We start from the raw sequence: 14,019 nt of genomic DNA, 5'->3' as shown, positions 1-14,019 counted from the left end.
AAGCAAAATAGGCAGGTGAACAAAATTGAACTTTGTTATTGGCTATACTGCTATATAATGGTGTCATTTTATTGAATACGACATTCTGATTTAATCACAACGAAACAAGTGATGAACTTAATAATGATAAATAAAGTCAATAACTGCAGTCTTGTGTTTATCCTGACAACTGAGAAGTCCCAATAGCTCAGTTCCTTCGCTTCAGCAGATCAATCGCCTGTCATCTTCAGTACAGCAACAATGCTCGTAGACAAATCCTATGATCTCAATCAAATCCAATGCTGATCAACCCCAATCAAGCTATCTCTGCAGTGTCTTTAGTAATGTGAGTGACACCAATTTGTTTTCGTTACATTTTAAGAACTCCCAAAGGGGTCGTACCTTATCTGACACCCAATTAGAACATGTGTTGTAAAATTGTTGTGATGACATCCTAATTACTGCTGGGTGTTGGTTCATCGAGAGGACAAAGTTCGTAATAATTTTTTATTTTGTTCACTCAACATATTCTTCATGATAAGTGTTGAAGTAAGTATTGCCAATAATGACATGGGCCTTGAGACATCAACATGCCCATTAGTAAAACTGTCATCGCACACAAATAGCAAGGGAATACATTAGCAATGGCTTGCTTTCTTAGGCAAAAACAACTTATTCTGCTTATCTACACCCGATATAATTTTTTGATAATTACTACCAGTAACATATATGACGAACAGGGTTTTTATTTTGACATCATAGTAAAAGTTGTCTACATGTTTTACTGCAGTAAAACATCTTATTTGCTGTCATTGCGATTCTATTTACAAAGTATCCGACTAGTTTCCTTGTAGTTATATTGTAGCTTATGTCATTTTTTCCCATGAAAACAATACATAAATACACACGAAAGCGTAGGCTGTCTTTGTTGGCCCAGAGCCCCCGCAGCGATATTAGTGCCGAAAGCAAATACAAAAATAATGTGTAAAAAAGTTAATGGCTGCGAGACCTGAGGATGATGTTGATGAAAGCACAAGGATTACAAAAACACTCCGTGCATGCATGTTTCAGCATACAGTCGGTCATTTTGTACGGTGGCTGTAAAAGGCCACGCGAAATCTTTTTTTAGAATGCCCGAATTTATTTTTTATAACTCGAGCGCTCGACTTATATCTCGAGCGCTCGACTTACGTAAAGGTCACGCAAAATCTTTTTTAGTTTATTTTTCATAACTCGAGCGCTCGAGTTATGAAAAATAAACTAAAAAAGATTTTGCGTGACCTTTACGTAAGTCGAGCGCTCGAGATATAAGTCGAGCGCTCGAGTTATAAAAAATAAATTCGGGCATTCTAAAAAAAGATTTCGCGTGGCCTTTTACAGCCACAGTAATTTTGCGATCTTATAATGAAAACTATAGCAATACTTCGTCCTCGTTGTTCTTTTAATCGTAGTACAGACACTACTACGATTCCACATCTTGTGCGAATACAAAGAGTTTCCACTGTCATGGGTAACATAAGACGTGATCGAACCAACGTATTTCTGCTACAAGCATATAGGATCGAGATGCATTCCAACCTTTTGCTCAACCTGTTGACGTGGGATCTCGAACTTTCGAGCCCATTGCTCGCTCCTCAGGGACTCAGATTTTTTTCAGAAGTGGTCAGCAGAGATATTGCAGCAGAGCTTTTCAGTTATGTTCAGTTTCCCTTAATCTACACAATACTGCATGTAGCAAAACTTTGAAACAGCTAGAAAATTCAAAGCAGCCAAGTGATTTGGTATTAAATGCATGACAGAAATTATATATATGACTTGTGGGATTTGCTATTGGTTGAAGCAATACTCACAATAAGAAACACGACATCTCATAAAAAATACAGTGACTCTGTATTGATGCTCGTTGTAATGATAGTGATAACTATTATCACGAAGTGCACACCCCTGTCAACGGATAGTGGTAGCACCCATCAGCGCTGAGCAGTTTCTCGCAGCAGACTTAGAAGCCTAGGATATTTGGTCCAGCCGATTAACCACTCATACTGAACTACAACCAAATACGTCGCATCAATTTCACATGCAAATGGATTTTTTAGTTATGACATCAGTTTATTGTCACTTTATTGGAAATTTGACGAGAATTGAGCGTTGATTTGAATCCTTTTGAGACATAAATATGGTGAACTTGGAAAACGTGAGTATCGGTACATTTCTTCTGTTCCTTCTTTGATACGTATTTGATATTTATGTTGTTCCTTTCATTGGTAACAGCAAAAGATGACGTAGTATGTGCCGGGTATTTTTTGGTGGCATGGATAGATCATGTCAATTAGCCTTCTTGTTGCTGTGAGATGCTGTATAAATAGGCAATGGTTATGAAATCGATGTCACCTCGCTCATTTCCCGTCGATGGTACATTTGTAATATTACTGAAAGAGGACAGAGTTCCGAGATTGATACAGCATGATTTATTTATAAACCAAGAACCAGTAATCTCGATTAACCCGGCTTAAACCGCCTCTGCAATGCTTTGTTAAATAAAGAGATTTACTTATAAGTATCTATTTATATTGTACAGCATATTCTTCTTTGCATTTAGTTCCCCGTTACGTACCGTTATGTTCAAAGTTGGATCACGTCTACGACCTACGAACTATGAATGATGTACAATGTTAATGTATTTTTTCGACAATTTGTTTTGAAAATTTCTCGATTTTTCCTGCAACTAAGGATAAGATGATTTACGAGTGTAATCACGCCACACATATTCGTATTTCGTCTTTCAACGTTCTTAAGGGTTGCGCGGAACCTGCCTTATTCTTAACTAATGAAAAATTGATACAAACTTTTGAGTTGCTTTTGAATAACAACCAACGAGTCACCAATCTGTTGGAACCGAACAAGGTTTCCTAATTGAATCTCCAGGGTAATTGATATCCCGATGATTTCCATCAAAATGCACAAAGTTCCCCCAGCCAATTTCGCATTCTTGCCCCGATGTAGTGACTGAGATAAGCCTTTCAAAACATCTTTATTTGTAATCTGTAAAAAGTTCTTTTAAAAATCATGTACGGCAGTCGAAGATTGAGCGGATACAATTTATTATCAAGATGCATTGGCGGCCGACCTTTGCGGCATGCTTATAAAGAAAACGTGGTATAGAATGTCGAAACTGCAACCACTTCGAGCTTTAATTAAGAATTCATGTGCAATTCATATATCGAATTGGATATATTAGATCAGTAGAAAGCTGCCGTTAACTGAAATGACCTCCATCATTCTTCAATTTCGGTCCATTTGATGGCAGATGCTCAGAAAAATACTTCAACATCCTGTACATCGGTCACAAGTTTGCCGTTACAGACGTCCCCACTTCCTACCATCCGCAAATAGGTCACTAAGAAATGATGACAGACAATTCATACCGTTCAGGGAGTTTCTGTCCTCCCTGGAAATGAGAATGTTGACCGTCGTAGTCGAAATAATTTTCAGGTCCGGCGCAGTCTCCTGTTGTCCAGAAGAAGGGGAAATTATTAGTTCTTGCCGAACACGCGATGGAGTGGGTGGAATGAATATGTTTGGGTATAAACTAACCATCATGACCATAAGTGCATTCTCTCCCCGGAATGACGAGCTCATTATTGGACATGTCACACGAGGTATCAGAGAGGCATGCCCCAGTTGTTAATGGCGTTATTTGCTGTTGCTTTTTATAGGACCGAGAAATCACAATATGAAAAGGTCCCCAGTACAATGAAAAGTTTGAGTGATTGGACATGCCCTTTTCCCGTTATGCCGTGCTTGCGGAGGGGGAAGACTTCTCATGAAGTTGGCAATTTGTTATTAGAGGATACATGTTGCTGTCACCGCATACGATTTGTTCATATTTCTGGTAATTGTCACCTTCAAGACGTATTGTTGGAACAATGCACAGATGGGCGTGTGGCTTATAGCAGCACGGCCAAAAGGATACGGTCGCAACCACCACCACCATCATCATCATCATCATCATCATCATCATCACCATAATCATAATCATCGCCATCACATTACAGTTTTTGATTATCGGTTTTCTTCTAATTTCTATTTCAAGCCATCTTTAGTTTGGGCCATGCTGATAATGATCAAGTCGTTTTGTTTGCGAACGTGTTTTTGTTGCAAAATTACGCAACATGTCTAAACTGCTTGTAAGGGTAACCCAAATATCAAACTACGACATCTGCTAACAAAATCAGGTTTCACCACTACTAGTTCACATTACCATTGCCGAACCCAATCATTGTATAGAAGAACAAATCAAACTTCGAAAAGGTTAGAAAATTATCTGTAATCAACTGTAACGACAACGGCAACATCTTTATCTCGGAGCCACACATTCAGCCGCGGAGTGCTTGAAAGCCCATCATGTTAGCCCATTGGCGCCAACGCGAGAACATTCCTAATTGCTTTCCTTCTTACGCGCGCCTTTTTATGTTGCTCGACATTTTTAATGGCAACTCATCCCGGCTTGATGATATGAGGTAAGGTATTAATTTCACCGATTGATCGCATGGCTATAGCTCCTCAAATTCCCAGGTGTGTATGCAGCCTTTTGCCATTGGGATCAACAAAAGGAAATGACCACTGTGATGTTGGTCCATTCTCTCTCATGAAGGAATAAATATAATCCCCTGAGCAAGAGATGCATGCGCGGGCTCCTGGCATTGCTGGTCGAGCTTCGTTGACGACATGGACCAAACTTCTTCTGCTTTGATGCACTAAATGCCAATGATACTGTAACCGTTTCCAAAGGAAATCCCTCGCGGCCGAGGGGAGCCGTTGTCATGAGTTGCCATGGCGAACCAAGCGTTTCTGTGACTCGTGGGTGTTATTTGAACGAGCCCGAGAATTCTTGCGTTCATCCTCTCGGCTGATCCGTCATGTCCGCTCATAAATGAAACGTCCTTAGTGTTGCCTTAACTCACAAATGTCAAAAACTAGATGTGGAATGTGAAGAGAAAATGTAAATGTGAAAAGAAAGGACTGCTATCCGATCCATTAGGCCGGGTTCACATAGGAGTCACGCTTTCGATTGCCAAAGTCCCCGTGTCACAAGTCAATTGTCACGAGCTTGCTCGTTAATTGGAGTAGGGCAAAAACAGCACTGTGTGATAGTGTAAAGGGATACATATGTAACCCGCTCTTTAGAATGACTTGTTCGTTTTTCATGTCTAAAGCATATGAAATGTGCACTTCATATCAGAATCACTCTCGTTATATTAAGTAGTTTACGGGAAAACTATTTTTCACACATCCATAGTCGTGTGAGTATGTCTTCCTCATGTCAGTGACAAAACAGCATACTGTCACCATTCCTGCTTCATCGTGATCACGTAGGACTCGTAGCTTTTCCGGTTTCCCCACGTCAATTAGCTTTTAAACCCGGCGGGACATGCGTCTGGAGCATGAATTAGTCAGCTGTGAGTTCCAGCAAATGACTTTAAACATATATAGTTGATAGGCTCGTGGTACGTCCTTGCTGGCGGGAATTCTATATATCTTGTCTAAAGTAGGAGACCCGAAAATCGACTGACTCCAAGTGTCAGCGGATTGCGAAATTGCAGAAACATATGTGACTTATACGATAGTGGTATCATTTACTGCATGCGACGAATCAGGGGTTAATATCAGGGGTTAATCTTTACAGTTGCAAGGTTGTATTAACACAAAGACGGTGCCCCTATCATTGAAGGTGTCACGAGATGAGTGGGCGAGGGCACAGTACGTCTTCCGGTGTGTCTTTCCGAGTAACAGTCTCATCAGTTTTTAATCGAGTTTTTTCTTTCTCATGAGCAGTCTCGGGGTTACCTGCCTCTATCTCTCACAGTTTACGAGATCTCAAGTCACCTTTGACATTCTATCCTGGCTTGCTCAGTGGAGTCTGATATGGCGGTTGACAGATTATTGCTAATGGCATTAGGGAGAAGAATCTGTCTTGAAACATTTAACGACACTTCATCGGTAAACTACCTACTCTCTTAACACCTTTTAATATTTTCATGGCTTGACCCCATGTAATAATGTATTTCGATATGACAACAACACGTACTATCGAAATCCTCTAAGTTAAATCGACCTTGCATATCTTGTTATTTTAATTTATAAGATAACGGATAGAGTTACGGCCATATTCTGAGCAAAGAAGAGGAACGAAGACTCTTCGTCATTTCTCTCCGTCATTATTTATTTTATCGCGTTTTGAAAACATTCTTAATTACATGTAAACCATGTCAACCTTTCTTAACAATACAGAGGTTGCGCTCCGTCCAAAGAGTGTCCGTAGCAGTCTCTTTTAAGTTGTGCTCTTCATGAGTCGATTCCCTTCACAAGAGTAATTCATTTGTAACTTTTGTACTTGTCGAAAGAGGTGGCGGATTTTTTCAAGTCGGGTTTCGTGGGTTGAGCGAACGCAACCTGGTTTTTGACGTCCGGACTCCAACTCTCATCCGAGTTCAACTCGGAGCGGGGGTGGGAGCCGGGACGACCGTGGTGCGCAACATCTTTAATCCAAGTATCCAAATATACTTCCCAGCACTCATTTCTCTAACATAGCACGGGGTCAAGTTTACATCTAAACCGCAATCTCCTTTATGATAGCTTTGCCACAACATGATACACAAAGCCTCTTTGCGCTCTTTGGCTTTTTCCACCAACCGCAAACAAATTAACTATAAGTGAGCTATTTATTTTCGTCGCGATCAAGTTTGCTTGGTTCATGTGACTTCACTGACATTTTAAGCAGCTTCTTTTTCTCTGAGTTGAAAAAGCTTGATGTTTGCTCGTCGCTTTAAATTGTAATAAGGCACCAGCGACTCAAATTAGTGTAATTACACTGAAATAGTAAAATTGTCGCCCAGGGTAAGAACTTGAGATTGTTGTAGTCGTATCGTTATAAAACTACATAGGTAATTGAGTGCGCATGTTCTTTGTGTGGAAGCTTTTTTTCAAAAGTAGAGCATAACATAATCCGATACAGTCTTCACCACACCTGCAGTAAAGAAAATTGCAATAACCCATGGAAAGGAGAAGCGCTGTCACAGATATTAAGAATTTTTTTTGGATCGGGGATGTTAAGAATAAAACACTTTTTCCACTCTTATCTAAAGAAAAATCTAATTATTTTATCCTCTCGCTGCAGTAAACCAAAGCATTGTGTGCATACAATTATGATCCGATATCCGAAGAAGAGACAGGCCGTGGTGAGGGTGCAAATGTACCACTTCGGGCGACAGAAGACTATTTCACAAAGAAGACTACTGATCTTGCTCAATATTTTTGGTGTACCATCTAGTGCCGCGAGACTCCTGATGATGATACTGAACGAATAAATCTTTTAAGTGTTCCGCTCTTCGAAAACGCACCCGTATCTCCCTTTAATCATGAAATGCTTAGTATATAAAAACGATAAAAATTGTAACTTCTCTTGACTTAATACATGGCTTCAACAAGTGACGTTAGGGAGTGATGTATATACCTTTTCGTCAGCACGAGATTAAATTCTTTTAATTAGCATCTCACTTTTACTACACCAAGAATAATTCTTGCTTATACTTTGCCATTACCGATGTGTACTGCTCAGTAATAATTGCGATGACATTTACGATACTTTGATGCGGCTAACCAAAGGGCTTACAAGCGCCGAACCTCAGGGATCTTGCATTTTAAGTGAAGGAAAAACTGTTTACGTGGGTGCGTTTGTCAGGTTGTTGAGTATTTCAACTCTTCCTTCGATGACGTTCGAATGTTCAAAGAGTTAGCAAAGAGCATTATGTATCATGAAAATCGTTGGCAGTTTGTTGAAATTAAACTTCCCAATTTTCACAAAGCTATTCATGGTAATTAAATGGGGGCTCATTTGACAGTTAACCCCCCCCCCCCCCCTCCGAATCTAGTATCAATACAAGCACTCAACCCTACAACAATTGACTGATTTGCAAATCAAATTTATATCGATCGTCTACCAGAATAAAAAAAAACCTTATCGATCCTCTATCTTTTAAAAATCTTTGTAGATTTAGAGAACGACACTGCTGCATTAATTCTTGATGAGGATGTTTAATCATCCTTGCCTTTGTAGAAGTGTTTATCCGATTGCAATTGGATTGGATTGGATTTGTTCAATTTTACCGACCCATTTAGTTCGTTTTCGACTACTGCTGATTATCTGTGCAACACGCATCAAGGAAGTGGGTCGGAAAATCACTGGTGAGCAATTACTTGTATTAAAGTTAATCAATTTTGGGACTGCTTTCATCAATGTTTAAAGAGAGAAGCGTTTAGACTCTGGATTGATGAGGCATTGTTGAATTGATAGGAACACATCACTGATTTTTGCTTTAAGACTAAAGGTTGAAATTAGCTGCGGTCAAACATTTCCATGTGAGCACTCCATGTTATAATTTAGTCAATGTTTAGTTATGGATTATAAAGCACATTTTGAACATGAAGAATTGTAACAAAACAAGCAGTATGATACGCTTTGTGTAATGAATCATTTCTAAGAAATATTGAGAAAAATAAGTATATCTTTCGAAGTGTCGAAAATATGAATTAGTTAAAGCAGAAAGTTAGCTATGTGATATCGTTTTGCCATTAGAAACTATCTATTTGTGTACACGCTTGTAGACCTTCTTAAAGTTTATAGACAGGCTCAATACAAGACGCCAAGGCACTTGAAATAAAACAGTAAAGGAAAACAGCCGACGCGTCAGATCTTTACAACCTTCGAAGGATGAAGAAGCGCGTAACCGTAGGCGTGCAGCATACTTGCCTTTGCTGAGAAATGAAAGGAGGTGAGATCATAATCAATATCTTTTTGATGCAAGCCGAATCGAGGCAAACTGTTTTAGGGATAATGAGCACCAACGTACGCGTTCTTGCTGGAGCTATATTATAAAGTATACGCACAAGAGGATTGTTTTTGGCTAAGGCGAATCACCGGCCGATAATTTTGCATAACCAACCTTTGAAAAAAGTGTTCCTCTCTGTTTGATTACTTGTCAATAACATATGGTTTCTTTTTTTATGAAAAAGGAGAACGATGTTTGAATTTTAATCGGCTCTTGTTCAGGACTTTTCAGGAACATCTTTTTTATCGGCAACCAATGCCTCCGAAATGCGTTAGAATCTCCCATTTTCTCGATTTCAGTCAGCCATCACTGTGTGACAGAACCACGAAACGCATCTTCCATATGCACGGCAAAGCAAATAGATATTTTTCTTTCCGTTGTGTATTCAACAATTGCATCCCTGCGACAAGACCGTTACAAGTCAGCTCAACTAGCAACATCCTAATCCGCGTGTCATGTCACAAAAATCTCTTATATCAGTTTACTGCTAAATAGCTTCCCTAGATATCGTTAGCCAGAAAGAAACCATGTTGCACTAGGAAAAATAGGCTTAGTAAATGATATAATTTTCTATCGTTTGGTGGATTGATTGCTAACCCTTTATGATGGGAATTAAGTAGTTCATTTATTGATAGACAATACCACAGTTTTTCTGATGACATCTTGTTATCATTGTACTCAAGAAAGCTCCAGCGAATCGAGGACAACACCGGCCTACTGTTTCTTGTCATATATGAATTAATACGGCAAGAGACGGATAATCAAGGAGACAGCATGTTGTGTACATGCCGAGTACGTGTTAAATGGTAATGAATATAAGTATTACATGTGCATGTATGTCAATAGATGATTTTTCAAAACCACTGCTAATACTGGTAAAGGTAAAATGCCTTTTGTGTATTGTAACTAACCAGTCAGGTACGGAGCCCTGTTTTGCGAGTCGTTGCTCCTTCCGGCTATTTTTGCTACTTCCTGCTGCGCCACTCGTGTCCATTGAAGTCACATCCGCCGTAGCAAGGTTTACGAGTTTCTTCTAGCCTTAGCTGCGTCTTTTCAAAAATAGGTTTGCACAACTCGCAAAACAAAGATCCTTGCCTGACAGCTAAAACCTTCATAAAGCTATTTGCGAACTCGAGCTGTTGTAGCCTACACAGAAACCCACCAATTTCATAAAGCCGCGCAGTACACGTATATACGTGATATTTTCTGTCATATTACTGTCTGTTATTCAGAGCGGAAATATGATATAAACCGAAATAAGGCTGTGATTGTCGCACATACTTTTCATGCTGTCGTATTACATTTTAGTCTCGCATCTATATTTTCGTTGACTTCTTGCTATGCTCAAATGCCTAATCGGGAAGTCTGCCATTACATGTCTATAAATCGTTCTGACACCTGTCATATGTATCATCATTTCAGCTGATTTAGTTGAAATCAGTCTCACTAATTGTCACTCATATTCTATTAAATTAAACATACGATTTACGTTTTAGAGATTGAAACACACCCGACGATTGTGACCGTGTTTTTTTCTTGTCATGCCAATTAAAATACCTCATTTTAATGGCTTACGAAAATTCCACTAGCATTTTAAATTAGATATAACAAAATCACTTCTTTAGCAGCCAAACTTATCCCAGCTCACCTTCTTCATACTCAAGTAGTTTGTTTAGTAAATTACGATAATCATATATTCTGAGTTATCCTTAATTGCATACCACAATATGATTGATAACATTTTTTGGTAGCATTATGTTACAAAAAACCATTACTTCAACCAAGTATACTTGCTTTCACTGATATAGATATATCCGTATTGAACACGAAATCAAATTAAAACTCTCCTCACTGTTACAAGTCATCATTTATTGACATATGTAAATATTTTACCAAGATTCTTCGACAATCAATAGCCATTCAAAATACCTTACTAACTTCATTTCCTTGCCAGGTGCTGGTTTGAGTTTGTGAAGGTCTGGTTGATCATATAATTACTGTACACCGGCGCTAGATTTTTGGGTCTATTTATTTTCGCGATTGGCGATAATGTAACGAAGGTAATATATTCATGTTTAAAAAAATTAATATTGTGGGATTACGTAATTTATATCCGTTTCCCGAATAAATCTTTAGAAAATTATTTCGCACACATTACATTGCAATGACACCTTAAAGTACAGAACCTCTGCATAACCTTTGGTATTACGAATCATATTCTCGTAAACAGATTACCGAAACACACTTCTGGCAAAGCTTAAGTTCTTAAAGGTTAATCACTGTCATTAAAATAATTCACATATAAACAACTGTTAGTTTAGTGAAATAAAAGGACAAATTGAAATCCCGTCCTGTTGTATTTTAATCCTAATCTGCGTTAGGCGTACAGATCATCACAACAATTACAATTCAAGATGAAAATACAAACTAATATCAGTTATTGAAAAAAAATCAATAAATTTACACTTTGAACCAAAATAAGTTAAGTTAATATAGATCCTGGCTGCCTGGAGATGCGTGTTCTGTTCTGAGATTTGATGATACCCCCTGTAGGGTTAGTAGCATCGTTTAGCGAAGGGAAAGTCATTAATCCGCCTCCGACCGTAGGTGCAGGTATAGACCTATATCTGTATGTATAAATGCAATATTGTCTTTGCCTGCAGGAACTCCCCTTCGTTATTATACAGGCATGAGCATATATCCAGGGACCACGTTGTTTTTATAAGGTGTATGCTAAGCCACCGAAGATGCATGTCAAAAGCAGAGTCGTGATCTTGGCGAAAGAAAGCAAATAAAAAGCCATATTGTAAGCCAACATTTTCTTCCGCAGTTGGTGATTCAGTGACAAAGCTGGTTTAAAGATACGTGTATATCGCTAAGCTCTCGGTGCTCTATCGATGGCTAAGATTACATGTAAGTTGGTAGAAAGCTGTTGGAGTCAGGAACGTAACAGCCTTGGGGGCTATGAGGGCTAATTATTATTTATCATCCATAACCTTTCTTGATTGCTATTCTCATTGGCTCCAAATCACAAGCAACCGCTGACATATCGGTTTACCTCTGAAAGAGTCTGCGAACATGGCAATGTCAATGGGGATCAAGTGCTAGTGTATCGCTTTGCCAGACATATGTAAGCATTGTTTGCCACATTGCTCGTCATTCCATCTACTTTAACCTTCGGTCAACAAATAAATTGCCCTATCAATACTAATGAAACGGTATTGTCAGACGAGGACCATTTCTGGATGAACCACCTTAAATTGAGATTAATGATAAAACACAAAGTTTAAAGGTGAAGAAAATCGTTAAAACCAAAGTACACGTAACTCCCTGAATTGTCTCATGAACAAATAAGTACATTTTGAGCCATCACAGATGATAGTTATTCTCCGATTCAATGGACGAACGTACACGGGAAGTTCTTTGGCCGTTAATAAGGTTCTCCCGGATTTTGCCTTTGGATATATATTTCATATATATATAAATCGTTGACTGTGGAAACCTTCGACACAATAGTCCTAACCTATTGTCTTCTATTAAAGTCACGAAGTCGATCTCATCATTTGCTTTCTCCTTTCGCATCAGCAATACGAAAATCGGTTCCCTGTTACAACTAAGCATTGTCTCCTGCGAATTGCCGAGGGAGTGTTTTCAACTTCCTCGCGTCTACAGGAAATCCATGGCAACCTGTGACACTGTTTACAGTCCTCTTTCATCACCTGATGCTGGCCTTGAAATGTGTTTTGTTATTTTGATCACAGAGAGGTGATACTGTGATGTGTCATTGTCATTTTTTTGTTAACGAGTTTCTTATAGCTGTTACTAGGCTATTTCAGGCGCTGAATTTCGCTATGCAGCCTTGTATAATATGAAAGCACTGATTTACATCTTGCTTGTCTGGTAGTTCACCCCTTCCGGCTCTGAGAGAAATAAACATGTTCAGCGCCCGACACCACCTCTCTCTGTTATATTGAGCCGTAATCGATAGGATCGATTGGATCGGGCAATGAAATCCTCATAGGATTTTTCATTTTTGGGGAAAAACCTTTATTTTTAGGGAGGTACCCCAGCTAAGGCTAGATAAATGTGTTGGCAAAACCTTTTTTAGAATTTTTTTGCAAAAGCACAAAACCTTTATTGCTTAGACTGCACAGAGTCAGATAGAGAAAATTCCAAAATCTAATTATTCTTATCAATCTCACATCGAGCTAGTGCATCTCTTCCGATTCGATTGCCTCGTGATCTAAATCTGCCGCCAGCGTACATAATACTAACCGGTAGATTGCGTAAAATTACTTGAAAGCAATTTGAATCAGTGTGAACCCGTACTCACAGAATATCTTTGAATTGAATTTACATGCATATCAACTGATTCTTAAACTGATAAGCATACTCATATAGACTTGATATAAGCAACTGTTGCAGTGTACTGTTGGGATCCAGTCTCTGTTAATCCGATTTGACAATGCTTTTAAGAATTTAAACAGATAATGGCATCATTGTGAGAGATGTTAAAGCTTTTTTCGGCACACCATCGCTATCTTTTATAATTTCATCAATCTATCAAATGCGTCAGAGGTTGGAATGAAGTCTGTAATGGGTTTCTGACCGACATCATTCTACAGCTATTTATTAATAGACATTGCAATTTGCGTTGGTTGATGACAAGCAGTTGATGTTGAGAAATTGCTGCGTCTGCCCAACTTTCCTTTACAGCCCCCCCCCCCCCCAAAAAAAAAGAGGAAACATCGCGCAGTCAAGCAAAGAAAGTCTGTCTGCTGCTGGCCTTGTGCAAAACAAACGTGAATATTGTCCTCGTCTCGTCTTTGATAGGAAGTGGCGCCCTTGGCGATAATTTAGGTCGGTAAATCAGTATCCATAAAGAGATTATATGCTGTAGATGAGCGAATCAAACCCTTTCAATTAGCGATATATGAGATTGTAGTGGAGCAGTGGCGCTTGTACGCGGATAACCCTTAGGCGGTTATATCTTAACAGTGCCTCTGTACAAGGCATTTTGTCTCGTACATTTTATCAGGGCATTGAAAAAAACGTGAACAGTGTTCCGCGACCATGTTTTTTTTGTAACTTCTGTACATCACTCCAGAAGTATTACTTAATAGTTGCCTCTATTTTGGCAACAACATCACTT

General features: G+C 39.0%; 1 protein-coding gene across 6 annotated transcripts in view; it reads left to right on the top strand.

The window, feature by feature from the left end:
• Positions 1-1,979: 1,979 nt before the first annotated feature.
• LOC135482513 (cyclic nucleotide-gated cation channel alpha-3-like) overlaps positions 1,980-14,019 on the top strand; it is a 58,195-nt gene continuing 46,155 nt past the window's right edge. For all 6 annotated transcript variants that reach the window (XM_064762595.1, XM_064762597.1, XM_064762592.1 and 3 more), the window contains exon 1: positions 1,980-2,173. The gene's annotated coding sequence lies outside the window, so the exon portion shown is untranslated. The remainder of the gene's footprint in view (positions 2,174-14,019) is intronic.

Source organism: Lineus longissimus, chromosome 2 (genome assembly GCF_910592395.1).
Source record: "Lineus longissimus chromosome 2, tnLinLong1.2, whole genome shotgun sequence".
NCBI lineage: Eukaryota > Metazoa > Nemertea > Pilidiophora > Heteronemertea > Lineidae > Lineus > Lineus longissimus.
The sequence above is the reverse complement of the archived record's forward strand: the minus strand, read 5'-3'. Positions and strand labels throughout refer to the sequence as shown.